General features: G+C 37.1%; 1 protein-coding gene across 3 annotated transcripts in view; it reads right to left on the bottom strand.

Annotated features, from left to right (window-relative positions):
• Positions 1 to 13,390, bottom strand: part of FAM133A (family with sequence similarity 133 member A) — a 40,856-nt gene that overhangs the window by 18,723 nt on the left and 8,743 nt on the right. For 2 of the 3 annotated variants that reach the window (XM_005700113.3, XM_013976130.2), the window contains exon 3: positions 2,724 to 2,810. The exons of the other annotated variant lie outside the window; for it this stretch is intronic. The gene's annotated coding sequence lies outside the window, so the exon portion shown is untranslated. The remainder of the gene's footprint in view (positions 1 to 2,723; positions 2,811 to 13,390) is intronic. 3 annotated transcript variants of the gene reach the window in all.

Here is a 13,390-nt window from a genome sequence, read left to right as displayed (position 1 = left end):
ACTTGTATTAATAATAGTTTAGTATGCTGGACTTGCCTGATTTGGAAAACCATGTGAAAGAGATAACTCAGTATTCACCTCAAGGGGAAGAAAAATTAGTTCTCAATTCCAAGAAAAACACTGAGGAAGAGTTGGCTTGATGAAGGCAGATAAAGTATTTTAGGAAAATACACTAGGCAAGCTGTTTAACTTCACTGATGAAGCAATCATCATTAGAATTCAGTATCATTATAGAGGTGAGGGACCAGCTTCCCTCTTAACTTACTGAGTGCTCTCAGACAAATTACATAACTTCTCTGTGTCTCAGTTTTCAATCCTGTCACCTCCTCCCAGGTTCAAATGAAATATTTTTTGGCCGTAGTCTGAAAAGTATTAAAGTCTATATAAATGTAAAGACTTGATATTCCTATGACTATTTCCACCAGTCATGTAATAACGATTTCTATTATTCAGTATTCACCATGAATGGGTACTGTTTCAAGTGGTCTACATGGATCATCGCATTGAATTCTCACTACTTCATGAAGTAGATGCTATTATTTTCCCATTTGACAGATGAGCAAAGTCAGTCTCAGGAAGGTTAAATAATTTTTCCAATGTCTGATAGTAGTAGAACCAATATTGGACCCCTGGCAGCCTGATTTAAAGCCTGCATTGTTAAAGAATGTTATATTAATAGCATGAAAAAATGGCTGCAAATTCTAGCTGAGGACTCTATTGAAAATATGATGATTATTTGCAGCTTTACATCTATCCCTTAAGTTCAGAAGGTCACAGGACAAATGCTCCCTTGAAAGAGCAGGAAAGTGTCTAATGTTAACAAAATTTAAATTGGTTGATAATATCAGTTTCTACAAACTGGGACAACCTGTAGCAGATGTTCTATTAATTGCCATATTAATCTAGAATTTTCAGATACATGAAGCATAAATCTTTATTGGGTGTGGGAGTATAGCTTAAACTAGTCAATATGTTTTTCTGCATAACCATGTGGTGGATACAACTAACTTTAATGATAATGAAGATAACTTTGGAAAATACAAATGTATAGAAAACTCAAAAACACCATTTCACTCACTATTTTCATTTCTTTCTTTACCCAACCTGGTTAACAGAGTTGCTAAAATGGACTGATTCAAGTTTTCCCATCTCTCTTCACATCTGCAAGTATGGGGATGCTCAAGGAACAGTGTTAATTATAATCAGCAAAAAGCAAATGGAAACTATTCAAAACAGCCTAGATAATCTATAAATTACTAAGAGTTTCTTCCCTTAATAGACCAGATTGTGTGTGAAAGTCACTCAGTCATGTCACTCTTTGAGACCCCATGAACTATACAGTCCATGGAATTCTCCAGGCCAGAATACTGGAGTGGGTAGCTGTTCCCTTCTCCAGGGGATCTTCCCAACCCAGGGATCGAACCCTGGTCTCCTGCATTGCAGGCGGATTCATTACCAGCTGAGCCAGCAGAGAAGTGCACAGTCCAGATTACTTATTACCTGTCTCTGTCCCTTTTCATGGCTGTTTATCTTCCTGCCATGTATATGTAGAATGTCACTTGTAATTTCCTTTTCCCTCACTGGATTGTAGATTCCTAAAGAGTAAAGACTGTAGTACTTCTCAGATTACCATGCTCTCTGTCCACTACTTTCGCAGATATTCTGAGTCAAAGAATTTGCTAACCTGATATTTAACATGTCATATCAGCTATTTTTACCTATTTGTCATATCATTGCCAGAAGCAGTTATCATGCAGTAGACAGGAATATAGGAAATTTCACACTAGGAAGTCAGCTGTCTTATACCTAGATTCCCCTGAATCTTTTTCACCCTTTGACAGACACTGAAATAATCTGCCTGTATCATTGTCTGAATCAGGAACCTGAAGATCTCAGTACATTTTCTTGATTTACCTCAGAGTCAGTAACTCTAGATAACTATTTTTCTCTATTGAATGAGTCAATTCTAACCCCAAATTGCTGAACAGCACTGAATGTGAGCACACAGATTACTTATGTAATCCTTTAACTCCTCTGATAAGCAGGCCTATCAAAATTTTGTAATCTATTTGGCTGATCTATCCCAAATTGTTTTAGCATGAAATTTCTCATCTTGAAAATAAATTTGATATCCTAAAAATTAGAGAAACATCTAAAATGTGTATCTGCATGACACTGCTCAGTCATGTCTGACTCTTTGCGACCCCATGGACTGTAGCCCACAAGGCTCCTCTGTCCATGAAATTTTCCAGGCAGGAATACTGGAGTGGGTTGCCATTGCCTCCTCCAGGGGATCTTCCCAACCCAGGGATCGAACCCAAGTCTCCTGCGGCTCCTGCATTGGCAGGCAGTGGTACCACTGAGCTACCTGGGCATGTTGTATGTGTACAGCATGCTGAAACGGAAGAAAACTTGCTTTTCATCAGCTTGAATTACTGGATTATAGGTTCTATAAGGAAAAGATTTGTATGTACTATGTCCACTACTGAAGCTCTTGAAAAACACATTAGCATAGAAACATGCTATTGTATCACTTAAACCAATGAAAACCACCTTGGGGCTTTTCCACCTCAACCACTCCATGGGAACTTTTATTGTCCAGGTCATTAATCACCTTCATGTCAGTAAATCTAATGATCAATTTTCATTTTCTATCTTAACTTCATCAATCAGCATCAATTGACACATTGGATTACTCCCTCCCTCCTCCTTGAAACACTTACCTCAAATGGCTGCCAAGATTACAAACATTCAATTTTTCTCTCACTTTCCCAGCTGCCTTTTCCCAATCTCCTTTTCAGGTGTTTCCACTTTGACCAAAGATAAGAAATGAGATAATATTTGTTAAAGTCTTTGCATAATTTGGCAGCAAGTTTTAGGTTACAGAACTAAAACTTAAAGTAACAACAACAACAAAAAGTAACCAATTTCGAAGAGGTGTGCTGACCAGAAGAAAGGGTTCTTTTATTCAGGTAAAGTAATAACTCTCCTTAAAAGGTTATGATTAGCACATTCTCACCATTATAGTTATTTATTCAATTGTAAATATCCACTATAAACAACTCCAGATTATTTGCTGCTTTTATACTTTTCCTACCTATGTATTCCTATGTTCACCTAATGTATTTCTTCCTCATTTCCTATTGATATTCTTCTACCCTGAAAGAAATCTTTGTTCTGAATCCCAATTTCTTTAAACAAAATTCTGCCCAAACACCTGGACTCCTATTTTATATTTCTATAGTGCTTTCAAATGTATAAAGCAAATTAATAAAAGAACAATATTAAGATAAATTTTATGAAATCATTTAACAACTCCACACAGTCTAAGGAACAAATTAATTTTTCTACCTTCTTTAGGGTCCCTAAACTTTGATGATTAATACAGACTGAAGAACATAACCATTTCTGATAGCAATAATAGCTATTACTTTAAGACGCTAAGTCAAAGTGTGATGCCTGTATCCATGGGAGTCTCCAGGATCTTTACACATTATCTGCAAATATGTTTTTTGTGTGAGGCTTGAGTGTTTTTTTTTCTTTCTTTTCATATACTTCAACCAAAAAATTGCATCACAAAAATTGAATGTAGAAATATATATGAGAATTATTAAGTCAGCATAAAAGAGATTTGAAAAATGGTAAACTAATACATCTCTGTTCATTAGCTGTTTTTAATTTTGAAGATATAATTATTTTTCACAAAATGTTATCTAGTTAAAATTTAATGGTTTTATTATTGGCATTTTCAAATGGATTAATATTTTAAATTTTCTGTTTAGTTTTTAATACCATACATATCAATAGCTATTATTTATCAGATATTCTTTACCACATAAACACATGCTCCTTGGGATTCTCAGTAATTTCTAATAGTGTAAAGGGATCCTTAAACCAAATGGTTTCAGAACTATTCCTCTAAGAAAATATTCATGTCCACTGACCATCTGCATCAGAATTATTAATATCTGTGATACTTGATTATAATATAGGTTTCTGGACTCCATATATGACCTACTAAATCATAACTTCTGGGGTCATGAACATATCTTTTTAACATGACCCTCAGGTAATTCTTAAATATATTAATGTTAGAAGAATTTACTAAAGAGATATATAGACTTTGGAGTCTGGTGGATTCAAACTCTAGTTCTGCTACTTCTTGTTTGTCATCCTAACCTATACCACTTTCTACCAACCAATTTCTTACTCTTACTTTCCCCTCACTTGCATCTCCTGAATCCTCCTCCAATTGCACATACTCAAGTAAATACTTCCTCATTTCCAGAGTAAGCTGGAAATTTTGTATATAAGAGGTATTTAGGGGCAGCAATCTGGCTCTGAGTGAAAGTTGTTGTTCAGTCACAAAGTTGTGTCTAACTCTTTGCAACCCCCTGAACTGCAGCACGTCAGGTTTCCCACCATCTCCTGGAGTTTGCTCAAACTCATGTCCACTGAGGCAGTGATGCCATTCAATCATCTCATCCTCTATCATCCCCTTCTCTTCCTGCCCTCAATCTTTCCCAACATCAAGGTCTTTTCCAATGAGTCAGCTCTTCTTATCAGGAAAAGTTATGGACTTAAAAGTTGCATTTTCATAGGAAGCACATTGATTTTACTTATATTGTCTCACTTGGAGATGTGGAGATGATAAGAATTTGGAAGGGGCTTATATTGCCTAGGCTGCATCTTTGCATCAACACTTACATATTTGCTTCTGCTCCTGAACAGGGAAGACTTCAAAGGATTCTACTTTCTTTTCCTCACCTTGGGGCACACAGTACAGTGAAGATGGCAGCCATTTTGTCTTCCCTTAGTCCTGACCCTGTCTGTTATCCTTACAAACCTGCCATCCACTTCCTCAATCCTTGCTGTGATTTGAACACACAGTTCTGACTAGAGGTCTGAAACTGATTATGATGTCATTATAACAGAAACCTAACAGAAATCATGAATTTTGCCCAGCAGTCAAAAATCGCTTTAAGAACCACAGGCTTATTTAAATATAGCAATTTTTTTTCCTGTAAAACAGTGCTATTCAAGGTAAAGTCCACTAATGCTCAAGTTTAGAATTATATAGGGTTTTTTTATATTTTTATTTTTTATTATTTTTTGCAGAGTCCTAGATTTCATTCCAGGCTAAGTGTTATCAGATTCTAATGAGGTGGATGAAACTGGAGCCTATTATACAGAGTGAAGCAAGCCAGAAAGAAAAACACCAATACAGTATACTAACACATATATATGGAATTTAGAAAGATGGTAACGATAACCCTGACAAATTCCATGCAGGTAAGTCTATAATGCCAGAAACATAATTTACAAATAGTTCCTTTTAAAAATCAAATGTTATGGGGGCATATTCCATTTGTGTCAGAAAAGATCATACATGTTTACTGGCACAAAGTTTGATATGTTTATTAAATCAAGCTTCTTAAAAATAAAAAAGTTATAGCTATATGCCATATTCTATTCATTTATGTGTATCCCTACCTTAGGAATGAGTATGAAATGATATAATTTTGACTTGAAAAACAATAGTGTGAAATAATAACCAATCTTATTACTATTCCTTTTTAAACCACAGTTTATTAACAGCTTGAAAACAGTATCTATTTAATTTCACCAAACAGGTCTCTCTATCAAAGGAAAGAAATATAGTGGCATTACTTGTGCTCCTGAATAATGGTAGCTCCTGAATAGCTACCATTCCTATGGCTGGACTACAGACAGCTATACACTGGCAACTCCAGAAAACAGAAGAGCATTTGATGTTTCTTGTGCTGATTGGTTTTCTAGATTATTACTGCTGTTATTTGCCTCTTTTTCACAGATATTAGAGAGCAGAAATGAAAGGCCAAAGATGAAGATCCAGCTTCTGTAACTGTCTCCACTGCAATGAAATTCTTTTATCCTATAATTTAAGTCTATTTTCCTCTCAAATATACCTAACAAATATTTACCAATTAGATGATTAAAATCAATATACAAGGGAACAGAAAAGAGTCTAACATACACCCACACATACATGGAAAATAAATTTTTGATGAAGATGCAAAAGTAATTCAGTAGAGCTTTCCCAACAAATTATGCTGGAACGATTGGTTATCCATTTGCAAAAATGTAAGTAAATAAATAAAAATAATTTAAATCCACATCTTGTACCATGAACAAAAATAGATCAGATTGAAATATAGTATCTAAAAGTACAAAACTTAAAAAAAAAAAAGAATATCCTTGTGACCTTGGCCTAGGCAAAAAAGCATAAACCATAAAAGGAACAAAAAAAGATGATAAATTAGACCATCAAAATTACAAATTTTTGCTCTCTAAAAAACTGAAAGACTCTGTTAAGAGTATGAAAAAAAAATCATGTATGGGGAGAAAATATTTGCATAGCTTATCCCTGATAAAGGACTTGTATCCAGAGTAGAAAAATAATTTCTAATACTCAAGAGTAACACAACAACCTAATAGAAAAATTGGCAAAATATGAATAGACACTTCAACAAGGAAGGTAAGTAGATGGTAAATCAGTACATAGAAAGGGGAACTGCAAATTAAAATCACAATGAGATGCTCTTACATACCTATTTGAATGGTTAAATTAAAAAGTCTGACCATACCAAATGTTGGGACTCCTACCAGCAATGCAAAATTCTACAACCACTTTGGAAAACAGCTAATTTTTTAAAAAAAATTAAACATACACTACGTGATGCAGTCATACCATGTCTGGCATTTTTCTAAACGAAATGAAACTATATGTTCATACAAAGACATATATAAATGAACATAACAACTTTATTCATAATAGTCTAAAGCTCAAAACACAACTGCCCATCAACAAACTGTAATATATCGAAGCAATGGGAAACTACTCAGTAACAAAATAGGAAAACGACTTTTGAGAGTGATGAAAACATTCATTATTTTGACTGTGGTGATGACTTCACAGCTACACAGATTTATCAAAAATTAGCAAACTGCAGGTGGTCCTAAGATGGCAGAGATGGCAGAGGAATAGGACGGGGAGACCACTTTCTCCCCCACAAATTTATCAAAAGAACATTTAAACGCTAAGCAAATTCCAGAAAACAACTTCTGAATGCTGGCAGAGGACATCAGGCACCCAGAAAGGCAGCCCATTGTCTTCTAAAGGAGGTAGGACAAAATATAAAAGATAAAAAGAGAGACAAAGAGATAGGGATGGAGATCTGTCCCAGGAAGGGAGTCTTAAAAGAGGAGAAGTTTCCAAACACCAGGAAACCCTTTCACCGGCGGGTTTGTCGGGAGTTTTAGAATCTCAGAGGGCAACATAATGGGGAAGAAAAAAATAAATAAAACCCACAGATTACATCCTTAATGGCAACTCTTAGAACTCGCATCCACCACCAGCAAGCTGGGACTGAACAGGGAGGCACCAGATACATTGCTTAGGGTAAGGACCCAGCCTGAATGCCCTGAGGTCAATCTGAGGGAACTAACATGAGATAGCAACCCAAACTGTAAGATAGCCAGAGACAGAGAGAGGGAAAAAAAAGAAAGAACTATCCCGCAAAAAGCCCTAACCTAAGGCACTGCCAGGCCCTCTCACAGAACAAAGGACTGAGTGAATACCAGAGGAAAGCTAGGTGTCTGCAGACGGCCCCAACCCCCACCAGACACAGGGAGGCAGGCGGGGTGCAGCCAGAGCTGGAAAGGGGAAATCTTGGCCCCAGAGAGACATCCTCTACAAAACTGCAAGCAGGCTTCCAGTTGCTAACCAAGACTTGCTGGGATTCTGGACAGTTGACATCCGCCGGGAGGGTCGCAGCCAGAGATCAGCTCCCCAGAAGAGACACATGGCACACCTGGGATGGGCACGCCCACAGCCACCCAGAAAACCAAGAGGCTTATCACCAGGGAGGTGATAAGATGCACTCCCCACCTGGGGAGACTGCACTCACCAAGTACCTGGTTGTCTGACCTGTTTGAACCTGGGAAGGGCACAAACACAGGCCCAACTGAGTCTGCGCCTTTGTGAAGTACCCCCAAACCTGAACCTGAGCAGCTTAGACCTGGGGAGTACAGGCAACCCAGGGCCTGCCTCAGACATTTCCTTGGCAGAGCAATCTAGAGCCTGAAACATGTAGACTGGGAAAGCACACACGCTGTGAGTGGGGCAAACCCAATGCAGGCGAGACACTGTGAGCTCTCCCCACACTTGCCAGTGAGATTTCTTTGCAGTGTTCCTCCCTCCCCACAGCATGACTGAACAAGTAAGCCTAAATAAGTGATCACCTGCGCCCCCTTGTGACAGGGTAGAAATTAGACACTGAAGAGACCAGCAAACAGAAGCTAAAACAGAGGGACCCTCCTTGGAAGTGACAGGTGCAATAGATTAAAACCCTATAGTTAGCACTGACTACACTGGAAGGGGCCTACAGATCTTAAGAAGTATAAGCCAGATCAAGGAGCTATCTGAAATTGAACTGACTCCACACTGTCCGCAACAGCTCAAGATAAATTCCTAGATATATTTTTACTATTATGATTTTTTAAAGTTTTTTTTATTTTAAGTCCTCTATTACTCCTTTAATTTTCATTTTTATAATGTACTATTAGCTTGAAAAAAATAGACCTTATTTTTAAAGAAAACTTCATATATATCTTTAATAATTTTTTTGACTTTGTTTTTTTCTTTTTTAATATTGTATTTTTTGAGAATCTAACCCCTACTCTAGATTTTTACTCTTTGCTTTTTGGTATTTGTTATCAATTTTGTACATTTAAGAACCCACTCTTCAGTACCCACTTTTACTTGGGAGTGTGATTACTGGCTTGATTGCCCTTTCCCCCTTTTGACTCTCCTTTTTCTCCACCAGGTCACCTCTATATTCTCCCTCCCCCATCTCTTTTCTACCCAACTCTGTGAATCTCCTTGTGTGTTCCAGGCTGTGGAGAACACTTAGGGAACTGACTACTGGCAGGATCTGTCTCTCTACTTTTGATTCCCCCTTTTCTCCTCCTGGTCACCTCTGTCTCCATCCTCCCTCTTTCTTTCTTGGCAGAACTCTGTGAACCTCTCTGAGGGGTCCAGACTGCAGAGAGCACATAGGGAATTGATTACTGGCTAGCTTGCTCTCTCGCCTTTTGATTCCCCCTCTTCTCCTCCTTGGCACCTCTATCTCCCTCTTTCCTCTTCTCTTCTCCATGTAATTCTGTGAACCTCTCCAGGTGTCCCTCACTGTGGAGAAGCTTTTCATCATTAACCTAGATGTTTTATATCAGTGCTGTATAGATGGAGAAGTCTTGAGGCTACTGTAAGAATAAGACTGAAAACCAGAGGCAGGAGGCTTAAGTCTAAAACCTGAGAACACCATAGAACTCCTGACTCCAGGGAACATTAATCAATACGAGCTCATTGAAAAGCCTCCATAACTACACTGAAACCAAGCACCACCCAAAGGCCAACAAATTCCAGAGCAAGACATACCATGACAATTCTGCAGCAACACAGAACATAGCCCTGAGCTTCAATATATAGGCTGCCAAAAGTCACAACAAACTCATAGATATCTCAAAACTCACTACTGGACACTGCATTGCACACCGGAGAGAAGAAATCCAGATCCACCCACCAGAACACTGACACAAACTTCCCTAACCAGGAAACCTTAACAAGCCACTCATCCAACCCCACCCACAGTGAGGAACCTCCACAATGAAGAAAAACCACAAACTGGCAGAATACAGAATGGCAACCCCAAACACAGCAATCTAAACAAGATGAAAAGGCAGAGAAATACTCAACAGGTAAAGGAAAAGGATAAATGCTCACCAAACCAAACAAAAGAGGAGAAGATAGGGAGTCTACCTGAAAAAGAATTCTGAATAATGATAGTAAAAATGGTCCAAAATCTTGAAAACAAAATGGAGTTACAGATAAATAGCCTGGAGACAAGGATTGAGAAGATGCAAGAAATATTTAAAAAGGACCTAGAAAAAAACAAAAAATAGTCAATATATAATGAATAATGCAATAAATGAGGCAAAAAACACTCTGGAGGGAACCAACAGTAGAATAATGGAGGCAGAAGATAGGCCAAGTGAGGTGGAAGATAGAATGGTGGAAATAAATGAAGCAGAGAGGAAAAAAGAAAAAATAATTAAAAGAAATGAGGACAACCTCAGAGACCTCTGGGACAATTTTAAATGGTCCAACATTCGAATCATAGGAGACCCAGAAAAAGAAGACAAAAAAAAAAAAAAAGGCCATCAGAAAATCCTTGAGGAGATAATAGTTGAAAACTTCCCTAAAATGGGAAAGGAAATAGTCACCCAAGTCCAAGAAACCCAGAGAGTCCCAAACAAGATAAACCCAAAGTGAAACACCCTAAGATACATATTAATCAAATTAACAAAGATCAAACACAAAGAACAAATATTAAAAGCAGGAAGGGAAAAACAACAAATAACACACAAGGGAATTCCCATAAGGATAACAGCTGATCTTTCAATAGAAACTCTTCAGGCCAGGAGGAAATGGCAGGACATATTTAAAGTGATGAAAGAGAAAAACCTACAACTGAGATTACTGTACCTAGCAAGGATCTCATTCAAATATGAAGTAGAAATCTAAAGCTTTACAAACAAGCAAAAGCTGAGACAATTCAGCACCACCAAACCAACAAATGCTAAAGGATCTTCTCTAGACAGGAAACACAGAAAGGGTGTATAAACTGAAACCCAAAACAACAAAGTTAATAGCAACGGGATCTCACTTATCAATAATTACCTTAAATGTAAATGGGTTGAATGTCCCAACCAAAAGACACAGACTGGCTGAATAGATAGAAAAACAACACCCCTATATATGTTGCCTACAAGGGACCCACCTCAAAACAAGGGACACACACAGACTGAAAGTGAAGGGCTGGAAAGAGATATTCCTCACAAATAGAGACCAAAAGAAAGCAGGAATAGCAATACTCGTATCAGATAAAATAGACTTTAAAATAAAGGCAGTGAAAAGAGACAAAAAAGGACACTACATAATGATCAAAGGATCAGTCCAAGAAGAAGATATAACAGTTATAAATATATATGCATCCAACATAGGAGCCCCACAATATGTAAGGCAAATGCTAACAAGTATGAAAGGGGAAATTAACAATAACACAATAATAGTAGGAGACTTTAATACCACACTCATACCTATGGATAGATCAACTAAACAGAAAATTAACAAAGAAATACAAACTTTAAATGATACAATAAACTAGTTAGGCCTAATTGATATCTATATAATATTTCACCCCAAAACAATGAATTTCAACTTGTTATCAAGCGCACATGGAGTCTTCTCCAGGATAGATCACATCCTATGCCATAAATCTAGCCTTAGTAAATTCAAAAAAATGAAATCATTCCAAGCATCTTTTCTGACCACAATGCAGTATAGGATTAGATGTCAATTACAGGAGAAAAACTATTAAAAATTCCAACATATGGAGGCTGAACAATATGCTTCCGAATAATCAACAAATCACAGAAGAAATAAAAAAAGAAATCAAAATATGTATAGAAATGTATGAAAATGAAAACACAACAGCCCAAAACCTATAGGACACTGTAAAAGTAGTGCTAAGGAGAAGGTTCATTGCAATACATGCTTACCTCTAGAAACAAGAAAAAAGTCAAATAAATAACCTAACTCTACACCAAAGCAACTAAAAAAGGAAGAAACGAAGAACCCTAGGGTTAGTAGAAGGAAAGAGATGTTAAAAATTAGGGCAGAAATAAATGTAAAAGAAACAAAAGAGACCATAGTAAAAATCAAAAAAGCTAAAAGCTGGTTCTTTGAGAAGATAAATAAAATTGACAAACCATTAGCCATAGTAATCAAGAAACAACGGGAGAAGAATCAAATCAACAAAATTAGAAATGAAAATGGAGAAGTCACAACAGACAATACAGAAATTCAAAGGATCATAGGATACTACTATCAGCAACAATATGCCACTAAAATGGACAACTTGGACAAAATGGACAAATTCTTAGAAAAGTATAACTTTCCAAAACTAAACCAGGAGGAAATAGAAAATCTTAACAGACCATTTACAAGCATGGAAATCCAAACTGTAATCAGAAATCTTCCAGCAAACAAAAGCCCAGGACCAAACGGCTTCACAGCTGAATTCTACCAAAAATTTAGAGAAGATCTAACTCCTATCTTACTCAAACTCTTCCAGAAAATTGCAGAGGAAGATAAACTTCCAAATGCATTCTACGAGGCCACCAGGACCCTAATACCAAAACCAGAAAAAAATGTCACAAAAAAGAAAACTACAGGTCAATATCACTGATGAACATAGATGCAAAAACCCTTAACAAAATTCTAGCAAACAGAATCCAACAATATATTAAAAATATGACCAAGGGGCTTTATCCCAGAGATGCAAGGATTCTTCAATATCCACAATCAATCAATGTAATATACCACATTAACAAATTGAAAAATAAAAACCATATGGTTATTATAAACAGTGCTGCGATGAACATTGGGGTACATGTGTCTCTTTCAATTCTGGTTTCCTCGGTGTGTATGCCCAACAATGGGATTGCTGGGTCATAAGGCAGTTCTATTTGCAATTTTTTAAGGAATCTCCACAGTGTTCTCTATAGTGGCTGTACTAGGATGCATTTCCACCAACAGTGTAGGAGGTTTCCTTTTTCTCCACACCTTCTCCAGCATTTATTGCTTGCAGATTTTTGGATCAGAGACATTCTGACTGGTGTGAAGTGGTACCTCATTGTGGTTTTGATTTGCATTTCTCTAATAATGAGTGATGTTGAGCATCTTTTCATGTGTTTGTTAGCCATCCATATGTCTTCTTTGGAGAAATGTCTATTTAGTTCTTTGGCCCTTTTTTTGATTGGGTCATTTATTTTTCTGGAATTGAGCTGCATAAGTTGCTTGTATATTTTACAACCTAGATGTCCATCAGCAGATGAATGCATAAGAAAGCAGTGGTACATATACACAATGGAGTATTACTCAGCCATTAAAAAGAATACATTTGAATCAGTTCTGATGAGATGGATGAAACTGGAGCCAATTATACAGAGTGAAGTAAGCCAGAAAGAAAAACACCAATACAGTATACTAACACATATATATGGAATTTAGAAAGATGGCAATGACGACCCTGTATGCAAGACAGCTAAAAAGACACAGATGTGTATAATGGACTTTTGGACTCAGAGGGAGAGAGAGAGGGTGGGATGATTTGGGAGAATGGCATTGAAACATGTATACTATCATGTAAGAATCGAATCGCCAGTCTATGTCCGATGCAGGATACAGCATGCTTGGGGCTGGTGCACGGTGATGACCCAGAGAGAT

This window comes from Capra hircus (assembly GCF_001704415.2).
Source record: "Capra hircus breed San Clemente chromosome X unlocalized genomic scaffold, ASM170441v1, whole genome shotgun sequence".
Classification (NCBI taxonomy): domain Eukaryota; kingdom Metazoa; phylum Chordata; class Mammalia; order Artiodactyla; family Bovidae; genus Capra; species Capra hircus.
The sequence above is the reverse complement of the archived record's forward strand: the minus strand, read 5'-3'. Positions and strand labels throughout refer to the sequence as shown.